This window comes from Penaeus japonicus, unplaced genomic scaffold, assembly GCF_977035675.1.
Source record: "Penaeus japonicus unplaced genomic scaffold, GWHDUDI00000001_assembly GWHDUDI00000003, whole genome shotgun sequence".
Classification (NCBI taxonomy): Eukaryota; Metazoa; Arthropoda; class Malacostraca; order Decapoda; family Penaeidae; genus Penaeus; species Penaeus japonicus.
Genome location: NW_028234405.1, coordinates 22,982,087 through 22,996,437, shown reverse-complemented (window position 1 = coordinate 22,996,437; position 14,351 = coordinate 22,982,087).

Genomic DNA, 14,351 nt, shown 5'->3' with positions numbered 1-14,351 from the left:
TTTATATATATATATAATAAATATATATATAAATATAAATATATATATATATATATAAATATATATATATCTATATATATATAGATATATATAATGTGTGTGTTTGGTGTGTGTGTGTTGTGTGCGTGTTGTGTGTGTGTTGTGTAGTGTATGTATATAGTATATCTATATAATATATATATAAAAAATATATATATAGTAGATATATTAAATATACATATAATATATATACAATGTTACATATATTATATATATATATAAATATATATATAAATATATATACATATATATATATTTATATATATCCATATATATAGATATATATATATTATATAATATATATATATTTATAATAAATATAAAGAATATTGATTGTGTTGTGTGTTGTGTTGTGGTGTGTGTTGTGTGTTTGGGTTTGTTGTTTATGATGTATGTATATATTTATATATATATTATATATATATATATATATATATATACATAAATATATACATATATATAAACATATATAATATATGATTATATATATTTATATATAAAGATATATATAGTATATATATATCATATATCATATATATATTTATTTATGATATACATATAAAATAATATATATAATATATATTAATATATATATATATATATAAATGTGTGTGTGTGTGTTGTGTGTTGTGTTGTGTGGTGTGTGTTGTTTGTGTGTTGAAACCCACTGCTGCGATCGAGCAAACAACCCGCTGGCTCCACATCGCTCATCATCCACTGAATGTTTACTGATCGAGTAAACTCATTTAGACTAGCCGCCTGCACAGGAGTCCTCTTTGTTAACAGCCTCGAAGCAAACGCTGGAGAATTTGGGCGAACGGGGAAAAGTTTGCACAACAAATTTGGCGCCAACACCGCTGTGATGCCTCCACACCCTGCTCATCTTTGCGCCAGTAGAGCGACGCCAGAGCAGGTCCATCTCAGTATAGATTAGATTGTTGCGGATGGCCCTTCACTTCAAAGCATTTTGGCCCTCTTCACTGCGCCATGCTCTATTCCTTTGGCATTTAATTGTGACAATATGAATTCACATTCTGGTCGTCCTCTTTTCCGAAATGATTTAATCATCATATGCCAAATTCTGCAGACACTTCTTTAGGTAAGACATGAGTTTTCATAAAGACTCTACCAGACAATCTCCATACCATAGAAAGCACGGATGTAGACCAAGGAGGCGAGAGGGACGTCGGAGAAAGATCTCAGAGAGAGGAAGGGAGAGAGAAGCATGAGTACTTGCCCGCACTAAGTTCTTTGTGAACTTCAAAAGTAGATTGAATCCGTGCGTATTTTTGTACGTTCACTCTCTCCTCTCCCCTCTATCCTTCTGATGGGTGACGGTGATACTATTGAATAATAATGCAATGATATAACAAGAATATAATAACGTTTCATATGATAAAGTAACAATAATAAAGTCCTAATGTATTGTCCTATGATGATAATAACATAACAACAACAAAGCATATAATTGGCAGCAATAATGCAGACAATATTTCTCTTAAATTGATAAGGACAGCGTAATATGCAAAACGCATAGGTATAAATACCGTCGCAGCAATAATCTTACGCCAGTACGGTTCTCTTTTCAAGTCAGGAAAGAAATTTCCATCGCTCAAAAAACAGGTTGTGAGACTGGGGGGGGGGGGGGGGGGGGGGGGGGGGGGGGGGGGGGGGGTGGTACACGCGTGGGGGGTGTCCAAAATTGCGAAAATTAGTTTCGGAGAGGCAAGAACTATAGCGCAAGCTTTGGGGGAGGAGAACGTGAATTAATTACCATGAGACTCTCTCTCCTCTTTTGTTTTGCATCTCTCTCTCTCTCTCTCTCTCTCTCTCTCTCTCTCTCTCTCTCTTTCTTTCTCTCTCTCTCTCTATCTACCCCCCCCCCTCTCTCTCTTTCTCATTCTATCTATATCCTTCTCCTTTTTCAATAATTACATGCTTGAACACATTTTCTCCCATTCAACTGTTAGGAATGTCCAAATCAATTACAAAAGAAAATACAAAAGTAACCGAAATTGGTCACGGCAGGGTTCACTACTTATATAGCCGACCGACACCAGTAATTACCTACATCAAGAATGCTAATAAAGCAGAGCTCATAAGCATCGCGCTCAAACCTACCGTTGTTACTCTTCCCCGCGTGCACCGATTCCAGTTGACAAGAACCGTGTTAGTATTTTTCCTCCAAATGACTCGATCCAGCCTGTAGGAGAAAATGGCAATGTAGGAGTGGGAATAATAATGACCAGTGCGATAACAGCACATGCGACAATGGGGGCGATAAGAGAACTGAGGGTGAAATATAAAAAAGAAACATATTGTAAGGGAGATCGTGAAGAATGATGGACAGAATGTATATTTCATTAGGCTTTCACACACACATACACATGCATACATAATCAATATATCTTTCTATAAATTTACATGTTGGTCTTGCCTGTGAGTCTCTTAATGTGTGTGTGTGTGTGGTGTGCGCGCGCGCAGCGTGTTAGAGTAAGAGAGAGAGAAGAAACGGGAAAACCAGACATTAGCAATATATCGTCTTCCTTACATTACTGGGCCCTGTAAACTGTCAAGTCATGTTCCTGCTTTGACCTACTGCTGTTCACCATAATAAAAAGAAGGAAAAGTTTAGCAAAAAAATGCACATAAATGCAGAAACAGAGAACAGCTTAGTATAAGAACCAAACGCCACACAAAAATAAGTATTTATTATGTTTTTGGTTTATAAGTTGTTCTTTGAATACATTGTAAAAAAAAAAATGTGTATGTTTGGTTACCTGATCATGAAATTGCAGCATTCAAGCAATGGCTGGCTCAAAAGCACTGACACCTCCTCCATGCATCCTCTCCATCCTGTAGTGAAGTTGCACTAATCTTACGTTTACGGTAAGATGGGAATAATCAATTCCGCATTGATATAGTGATAAGCCAACCTCCCTGACCGTCGAACCTCTGTCCCCCTCCGGATCAGAGTCTGTTATACATCTATATCAATGCATATTGCATTATTCCATCTTATACAGTAACCTCAGGTCTTCTGTCTTTGTTGTTTGAATTTCTAACCAATGCCTTCGAGTGCTTACGGGGATTGTCTGTAAACTTCGCTATCAATACTCCATTAGGAGTTAGATTGGTAAATCTATAGAGCTAGGTCTAATCCTAATTGACAATCTTTTTTTGTTCCGTGTGGTCCTAGTTGGATTAGTCTGCACCTCGGTCATTCCCGAGGGCGGCAGAGTGCGACTTAGTTCCGTCTTCTGACACATACACACTTATTTATACAAATTGTTATAATGTATATATATATATATATATATAATATATATATATATATATATATATAATAATATACTATGTATTGTATATTATAAACCATACAGACACATACATACATATCAAGAATAAAGCATATAGATATAATAGATATATTAAAATATTTATATGTATAATATATATGTATATATATAAGAAATAAGGTATAATAAATATATCAATACAAATAAGTATATGATATTAAATGTAAAATATATATTTAAAATATATATATAATAATATTTATAAAATATACTATATATACGTATATTATACACACACACACACACCACAACACACACACACACACACACACACACACCACACACACACTATATATATATAATATATATATATATATATAAGATATATATATATATATGTACATATATATTTTAGATATATATATATATAATGTATATATATATATATATATATATATGTATTGTATATATACATATATATAATATATATATATATATTTATATATATATATATATATAATATATATATATAAAGATGTATATACATACACACACACACACACACACACCACACTCACATATAGAAAGATATATATATATATTATCTATATATATATATTATATATATATATATATATTAATATATATATATATATATATATAAATATATATATATAGATAATATTTATTTATATTATAACCGTATATGTTATATTATATATATATATAGATATATTATATATAATATATATATATAAATATATAATAATACTATATTATATGTATATACATATATATATATATATTATATATAGATAGATATAAAATAAATATATTTATATATTTATATATATATATATATATATACATATACTAGATTATATATCTATATATATATATATATATATATATATATATATCCTATCTATAAGTTTCTGTTTGTTTGCCTGTGATCCCTCTGAATGTGTGTGTTTGGGTGTGCGCGCGCGCGCGTGTGTAGAGGAGTGAATAAGAGAAACGGTAAAAACCAGACATTAGCAATATACGTCTGCTTGTACACTGGCCACCCTTATACTGTCAAAGTCATGTTCTGCTTTGACCTACTGCTGGTCGACCTAATAAAAAGAATGGAAAAGTTTAGCAAAAAAATGCACATAATGCAGAAACAAGAACAGCGTAGTAGATGAACGCAACGCGCACACATATAATAAGATATTATGTGTTGTTTATATGTGGTTCATTGAATTCATGTTAAGAAAATAAAATGTGTATGTTTGTTTACCAGATGCATGAAAAAGTTATACAACATTCAGAGCAATGGCTGCTCTAAAAGCTCTGACAACCTCCCTCCCATGCATCTCTCCATCCTGTGTAGGGAAGTTGCACGTAATCTTACGTTACTGTAAGATGGAATAATGCAATTCCGCAGTTGAATAGTGAATCCCATACCTCCCCTGACCCGATTCGAACCTCTGTCCGCCCTACCGACAGGGAGTATGTTATACATCTATATCAATGCAATATGGCACTATTCCATCTAGACAGTAACCTCAGGTCCTTCATGACTTTGTTGTTGATTTTCTGACAATGCCTTCGATTGCTCACGGGATTGTCTGTAAAACTTCGCTATTCAATACTCCATATGAGTATATTGGTAAATTCTATAGATCTATCTGACTCCTAGGGTGACCAATCCTTTTGTTGGTCGTGTGTCTATTGTAATAAACTGCACTCTCGGTCTTTCCCGAGGGCGGCAGAGGGTTCGATTTTACGTTTCCCGTCAGTTCCTGACACATACACCACTTATATATACAAAAAATTGTTTTCTTCTATATATATGATTAGGTAGGTATATATTTATATAGTAATTAGTATATAGATATATCAATATATATATATATATATATATATGTATTGTATATATGTATAAACCGCGACATACATACACATACTACATATCAAAGCGATTATAAGCATATATATATATACAATTCATATATATATATATACATTTCATAAGAATATATAATATATATATATATATATATATATATATATATAACAACTTTGGGGGCGGTATATATATATGTAATATATAATAATATATGAAATATATATATGTATATACAATCATATGTATATATATGTATTAAGTATATATGATAATATATATATATCTATAGTAGTCTATATAAAGTATATATATATTAGTATTATGGTATATATAGTTACGAATATATATCATAAATATAATATATATAGTATATATATCTATATGACGTTGATAATGTATATATAGTGTGTATATAATATATTATAAATAATATTATATATAGTACATATATAGATATAGTGGTATATACATATATATATATATATATCTATAGTATATATATTATATATTATATATAGCATAACAATATAAATACTATTATGTATTATACAAATAATAATATATATATACATATTTATAGATAATATAATTATATAGTATATATATTATGATACATATATATATGTTAAATATATATGTATATAATATGTAGTAGTACATATATGTATATAATAAATGTAGATGTATATATATATATATATATGATATATATATATAGCTAGTATATTATATATATATATATTTATATAGTTAAAAATTTACATATATCCTCAATACTATCCTTATATGTCTCTTAAAAGATACGTGATATATAAAATAAGATATAGATAAGGCTGATATTCTATAAATATCTATATATCTGATATATATATATATATATCTACAATATAAAATATAACGATATACTTATATAGATATAACGTATATATATTATAATATAGCTTATAGATATATAACAATATAATACACATCCACATATATAGTGTGTATATAATTAAGAGCGTAATATGTATATATATAACATCTAAATTTACACTTATAGTCCGAATATATCTATTTCACCATATAAAATATATAGATATATAAATATATAATATATATAAATATATATTAATAGATATATATATATATACATAAATACAACACACACAGCCACACACACACACACACTACACACACACATATAATATGTATATATATATATATATAGAATATATATATATATTATATATACGTCTATTAATAAAATATATATGTACAAGCACACACACCAGTTACAGGACACACACACATATAAATATATATATTGTAAATATTTATATATGATATAATATTATATCATATATAAATAGTATATATATATATATAATATTATACATAGTTATAGAATTATTTCAATATATATCATATAATATCTATACATATATATATATATATATATATATATATATATATTTATAACATATGATATATATATATATATAAATATATATATATATATATATATATATATATATAGAGATAGAGAGAGAGAGAGAGAGAAGAGAGAGAAGAAGGAAGAGAGAGAGAGCGAAAGAAGAGAGAAGAAGAAGGAGAGAGAGAAGGGGGAGAGAGAGAGAGAGGGGGGGTAGCAGAGATAGCGATGCGCATGACGCGAGCGACAGGAGAGAGACAGAGCGAACAAACAGACGAGCACTCATCCACTCCCAGATAGATGAGGCCCGAGAGATCTAAATTTAAGAAATAATGATTGCTTTCTGATTATATTCTAATGCATTTTATTCTACAGCATTATAACCAACAATGAAGTAAATTTTAATGAAACATCCCTATTACATTGTCAACGAGGTTGTAGGATATATCCTGTATATAATATCCTGTGTATACTTAGATAATATGTTTGGCTTCGGCTCTTGATGCGGCGGGCTCCAGTGAGGTGGAAAGGCTCAAAAATGGGTAATGGTAGTATTTCCTCCGCCATTATTAGTGAAGATACTAAATAACGGACTGTATAAAGTACAAGAGGAGGGATGGTCAAAATATAGTCATTAACTTTCCATCGAATTGTGTAACGATGATAATGGAATTTAATGACCCCAAGAGTTTATGCCATACTAAATGACTTCTAGATGAAAATAGCCATAAGCTAATAGCCACCATTTCACTTTTTTAAAACTGACATTAACAGTTAAATAAATATTTGAGTGGTGTTCGTCATATCGTCGTGTTGCTGTTTCCTCCCGCATTCACGCTAGTGTTAATTAAATACGAGACGTTTATCTCTGCGAAACGAAAAAAGTTTGTCCTCTGAAGGCAGTTATCTTAGTTATCACCACCTCCCGCCCTCCCTGCCCCATTACTTTCATGGGTGCGCACTGTAACCCCCCCAGATCAAAAAAGCGTCACGTAGTTTAGGAAAAACCGGTTCGTTGCCGAGGAGGGCGTCTTTCGGCCGCTCCTTTAAAGTGACTGTAACAATTTTACTCGTTTATACAAGCAGAGATAAGGTAGCTCTTGGCATTCCAGGGCAATCAAACTCTGGTAGCAAGTTTGACGCAACGGCCCGTGGGAAAGAGGTGGGGCAGGGAGTGGGGCGGGGAAGGGCGGAAGGAATGTGGGTGAGGTTCGGTCCTTCTTCGGTTCGAACTTATATCCAGCCACTTTCTCGATTCGTCGGGGCGCGCTGGATAAGCCCGCTGGAAGGTAAAATTCGTCGTGATACTGTCCTTATGGAAGTATTAATGGGAAGTGTATACAGTCCTCCGTTCCGTGATGTGTTAATTATCAAGGAGAGAGGGTGAGCGAGAGTGGAGAAACAAGAGTTATACAGGAGAAAAAGAGGGGTTGAAAAAGTTTAGACATATAGAAAGGGTATTAACAGGTACACACTTTTCTTAAACCGACCAGACATAAATATGAAAACAAAAATGTAGAAGGGTATAACGACTATCACAATAAATTAAAAGTGACCAGTCTAAAAACCTTATATCCTTCATTAAATGCAACGAATTATGAAATGCTATGTCAAAAAAAATGTCTAATGAATTTGCCACTTTATATTACTGTTAACTATCCTTTCGAAGCTAGCTATGGCGAATGGTAGTGTTTTGAGCCAACAGTATCAACAGACCACGTAGAGATTGGCGCGAAAAAAAGAATAAAATCATAAATAACAAACATCAGCTGGTCGCCTTCTGTAAACTTAGCCAGTATCATTAAAATCAATATTCAAAAACATTTCTTGTGAAATCTCGTTTTAAATGAAATTCACACAGGCATTCCCATTTCTGAAGCTCTGTTTTTCTTGCACACGTTTTTCCATTTTATTGTTGGTTCATTGGACTCTCCCCAAAAACCCAAAACATAGGCGCTGCGCGAGGATAGAATGTTAAATTGCTTCCCGGAGACAAAGGGGATATGTGAAAACGATTACTCCATATTTACTGCTACATTGGACACATCAGAGGTATTGAGAAAAATAATTGCCTTTACACATTAATTACCAATTAACCTGAGAACGTTTAAATTCCGGAAAAGAGAATGCCATTTCCCGCGCACTGAGAGCTACATCATGAGTCTGTGTTGTGAGGTGTGTCCTGGCTTCCGTGCGCAGGTCGAAGTGAAAATGATTGAAACTCCTCCACATCTGAGTGGATATCAGCGATTTTGGATTTTTTAATATCGATGCATGAAATGGCATCTTAGTGTGCCGTTTCCATCTGAACAGTTTCCGGTGTCTTTCTAAAAACGACAAGTCTTCACTATCAGACAGGTTCGTCTCTCTTAAATTGGAAAAGTTGCTCATGAAGCTTCTCATCTTGTTTAAATCGTTCTTTCTCGTCGTTTTTAAGTCTAACTTTCCAAAGTTCTGTGCCAGTCGTGTCATTGATGACCGCTTCTTTGATCATTCAGATGGCAATTATCACCACAGGATAAAGCCTAATCGATATAAAATTTTAATGATATTGGTCACACTGAACTTCTATCACAATGGAAGAAGTGTAAGAAAGATGGTTAAAACATACCAAAAGTTGAAAAAGAGACGAACCTTTAATTAAGAATTTTTCATATCAAAACTCCCATACATTTTTATTGTATTCCACAATAGTTTTCTTCGTATTGGCTCACAAATACATTTCAATATTCTTAGAATTAAGAAATTTAGGGTGTGCAACAAATACATCAAAACAAAACACGAGCGATTAGTTATCCTGATTTTTAGTTGAAATGACACATAACGGAGAACGGCGTTCCGCAGTCGCTTTCGCGGGATTATTCACACAGCCAAGCTATTAACTGACTACCATTATAATGCACGTTTCACATATTATAACAAACGAAATAATACATGGGCTAATAAAGAAACAGTAGCCTGTGGAAGAACCCCCATTCCATGTTTAGTACTGTGAAATACGACTTTGTTATTATATGAAGAGACAAGCCTCTAAAACTGACCAGGAAATGAGACGTGATTTGTTGTTATCTCGAAAAACGGCGGTGGTGGATTGTAACTACTCTACGTTGTAATTCTTCTGTTCTATAATAAGACACAATAACCTGGCCTGTTCCTCCCACAATGATATTTGTACTACATTTTCGACATCTCCCTCTCTATGTGTGAGTGTGTGTGTTAAACACACAACAAATGGGTTAAAAAAACACCACGCACACACATCCACATACACACACACACCACACACACACACACCCACACACACACACACACCATCATATATATATATATTATAAATATATATATATATATATAATATATATATATATATATATGTTACACACACACACGCATTTACACACACTCACACACGCACACACACACACACACCCACACACCACATATTATATATATATATATATATAACATAATATATATCTAAATATATATATATATGTTCACACACACAAACACACTCACACTCATCTTATATATATAATTTTTTGTATATACGACATATATATATAATATATATATATATATATATATATATATATGTTGTGTGTGTGTGTTTGTTGTGGGGTGTGTGTGTGTGTTGTGTGTATGTGCATTATATTGTATGTATATATATATATATTTAATATATATATATATATATATATATATATAATGTGTAGTTGTGTGTGTGTGTGTTTGTGTGGTATGTTTGTGTGTGTGTGTGTGTGTGTTTTCTATCATTATGCTGATATAATGTTTTTTTTTGGTTTTTTTTTTCGGATAGAATTCTCTAAGAACAGTTTTTCGTTTTCACCCGCATGATCGTTCCGATTTACAGCGTCGGTCGGTTAAGATGTTGTTTTTTCCAGTTCAGGGTTTAAATTACATTAGGAAAAACTCCATCTAATTAACAGAGATTGGAATTCTGATTTCATCTTGGCTAGATACGGAGTAGTCCCATCATGCCAAACCACACACACATGGAATGATAATCCTTATTGCCATAAACGCACACAACACACGCGCAAATTCTGTGGCGTTATATCCTGAACAGCACGAAAGTTCATTATACATACGCATATTTTTATATATATATATATATATATATATTATATATATATATTATGTATGTAATATATATATAAATATATATATATTATAATATAAAATATATATCGGATAATGGTGTGTGTGAAACACTCGAATGAGTAACATCATTTGCAGATGAAGACATGATACAAGACTAAAGTACACCCATTTGATATACAAGAAGATCAATGAAAACAAACTTAACGAGGATCTACATACCACCTGTAGTGAGGGCGTATGATAATCATATGAAAATTCAATGCAGAAAACAATTGGAAATCATAAGATATATAGTTCCAACTGGAAATTTAAAGAGCAAGATCTTATTTTGTCGAAGTGTGAAGATTGAGATAAAAAAGTAGTAAAAAGATCCTGGACTCTTAATGAGTAATGACATGAGTTTCAGTCACCAAATTTTAGAGCAGATTGTCAACAAAGGAAAAGTTATGAGAGTGGATGGGTAATGAGGACTTTTAACACAAGAGACCCCAGAGAAACACACTTTTTACACTATGGAAAAACATTAGAGACCACAAGATTAGAATACCAGTGCCAAGTATGAAGCCCAAATCTTACCAAAAGATATAATTTGATAGAACAAGTCCAAAGAATCTTTACACGTAAGTTAGATAATATGATGGTACTAAATTGTTGGGAAATACTAAAAAACTTAGAGAACTGTACTCACTTACAAAGAGCGGAGGAGAGCACGCAGGAGAGAGGAGGAGATATTTAATTATATAATGGTGTGGAAAACTATTGAAATCTTTAAACACCAAATCCAGACCTGTTGAAGGAGGGGAATTCAGTAGAACATTCCTCCAGGCAGGGAAGAACATGCTTATCGCCACCTAGGATAAGTGCACAAACATGCCTGTTAAGAAGGGAGGAAAAATGCAAAAAAAAAAAAAACAAAAGTTTCTAATAAACGGACCTAAATTGTTTAATAGCTTACCGAAGGATATATTATATGACCTAAATCAGTGTAGGTGTAAAACGTACTGTAGAAGTGTTTTAAAAGAAACTATCTATATCAAATGGCTACATTTCAGTACCCGCTGAACACACAACGTTGAGGTAGTGGTAGTTGAAATAAAGAAACGAAAAGACTGAATCAAATTTCATCCCCCCCCCCATCAAATTCAGTTGCTGTGGAACTGACAAAAAAAGGGTCGGGTCCCCCAGGATTGGCCCTGCCATGAGCTACTAACAAGGCCTCTGGCTGTAACTACCACCAAGTAACCAAGTAACGAGTTATAGTATTATATATATATATATATATATATATATATATATAGTATGTATATATGTTATACATATATTTATTTATATATATAAATATATATATTCTATACATACATTCATATATATATGTTAAAATTATATATATATAATATATTATATATATATATTATATATATATAATAATATATATCTATTTTATATATTCCTATGTGCTCTTAGCAGAGTTTTTTTTTTTTCCCGTGGGCACTCGCAGCAAAGAATATAACCTTGCTATCACTGCTCTTTTAAGAGCACATTATGTAATTTCCATGATGGTTAGTTGTAAGGCATTGGTTAGAACAGCTTTCCTTGTAGTGGGGTTCGAAGTTGGTCTATTGGGTTTATGTGCCGGGTCTGTCAATCCTGACGAACCCCCGCGGGTTCGAACGTCTCGGGGCCCGTTTTTTTAAACAAACTTCGACTTCGTACCGCGGCCCGAAACAATACCTTAACCAACCCGAATATGAAAAATCGGTTTATTATAGTTAGTTAAACTAAATTCGCTTGGGCTCGCCCGAAAAATATTATAGCCAACCCTATAGCGTAAAAAAAAAAAATTGCGGATCGGCTAACCCTCCCCAGAGCCGTCCCGAATCGAAATTATTACAACAACAAAAAAAAAAAAGCTTCTTCTCTAATAAAACTAAAAAAATTTAAAGAAGCCGATGGTATTTTAATTCACATCATAGAGGGTTTGTAAAGTGTCCTCTTAATCATCAGATATTTTGTCGGTGACTTGTTGACAGCAGTGAATTTTGGAACACATCAACAACGTTTCCCAACGAATGATCTAAAACGAAACCTGTCTCCTGAGCTCTTATCTACGACTTCGTGCGTCAAAGTCAACTTTACGCCGAACTAACGACATCAATAACACTTTTAGAAGAAGGGTTAAGTACGCACATAAGAAGTGGTTAACGTTGTATCTATAAACATTATTAGGCCCAGAGAGAGGTGAAGGAAACTGTCAGCGGCCGCTTGTGGGGGGGGTTTTTACAGTGTCCTGTAAGTTTTCTTGCTTCAATCAGCAATTATCTCCCACTTTAATATAATTATTAAATAAAGGGAAATAAGTCATTAAAATGTATTTCATCATGATATTGACATCATCCTTTAATGTACTTGGATTATATAGAATCAATCAACACCTATGCTTGATGTCACATTTAATGGAAATCATTATTTATATTGGCCAAGTAATAAATTTATTTAGGATTTAAGTGTCTCTCTTATATTATTAGATGTTTTCGGTTGTTGTTTTCTCTTAATTTAGTTAAAAACTATAAGTGCAATGATTTATATTTTTATTTTAGTTCATGCTATCAAGCAATTGCTCAGAATAGACCGATGAGTACTGAAGCAATTTTGTGGCCTCCATGCTCGTAGTTATGCTCTCCCATGCTCGTTGCTTGCGGCTGATGCTTCCAGGGTCGTACATTTTTAGTTGATTGTTGCTATGTCAGCGATGAGTGAAAGCAACATTTTCCTCTGATCTGAGAGCGAACTAGATTTATATGGCCTTGTCCCCCCCCTCCTTCCCCTTCCCGCTCGCCATGTTGTTCGATCATTTGGCGCGCTTTCTGCGTACGCAGGGTTACCAACTGTTTGCAAATATTCGGATATATAATAGTATTTTTTGTAGGACGTAAACCATAATAATTGTATATATGTGGTGTTTTGTTCTCGAATTTATTACATTTTTACTACTAATGTTGCAGGGATTGTTTTGCAGTTTTTTTCCTTTTTTGTATATGTGTTTGTGAAGCCCAGATTTGTATGCAGTAATGAGTAGGGAGAGAGAGAGCGGGAAAGAGAGGAGAGAGAGAGAGAGAAGAGAGAGAGAGAGAGGTGGTGAGAGGACACAGAGAGAGGAGGAGAGAAGAGAGGAAGAGAGAGAGAGAGAGAGAAAAGAAGAGGGAGAGAGAGAGAGAGAGAGAGAGAGAGAGAGAGAGAGAGAGAGAGAGAGAGAGAGAGAGAGAGAGAGAGAGAGAGAGAGAGAAAAGCCTATATCAGAGAAATGTGTAGATTTATCGACAAAAGAATAAATGAACACAAACGCATTTTTGACACACCTGGGAAGTTTCATTCGCGGCCGAGATGAAGGTCATCAGTTGAGTGAGAATAACACTAGATTATTATTAAAGTTGTTGTTAACATTATCATTATCATTATTATTGTTATCATTGATGTTATGACCATTATCGCTATTATCAGTATTTCATTATTGTCATTATCCTTATGATTGCTATTATTACAAATATCATTATAATTATTATAATCATTATTGTTAATATCA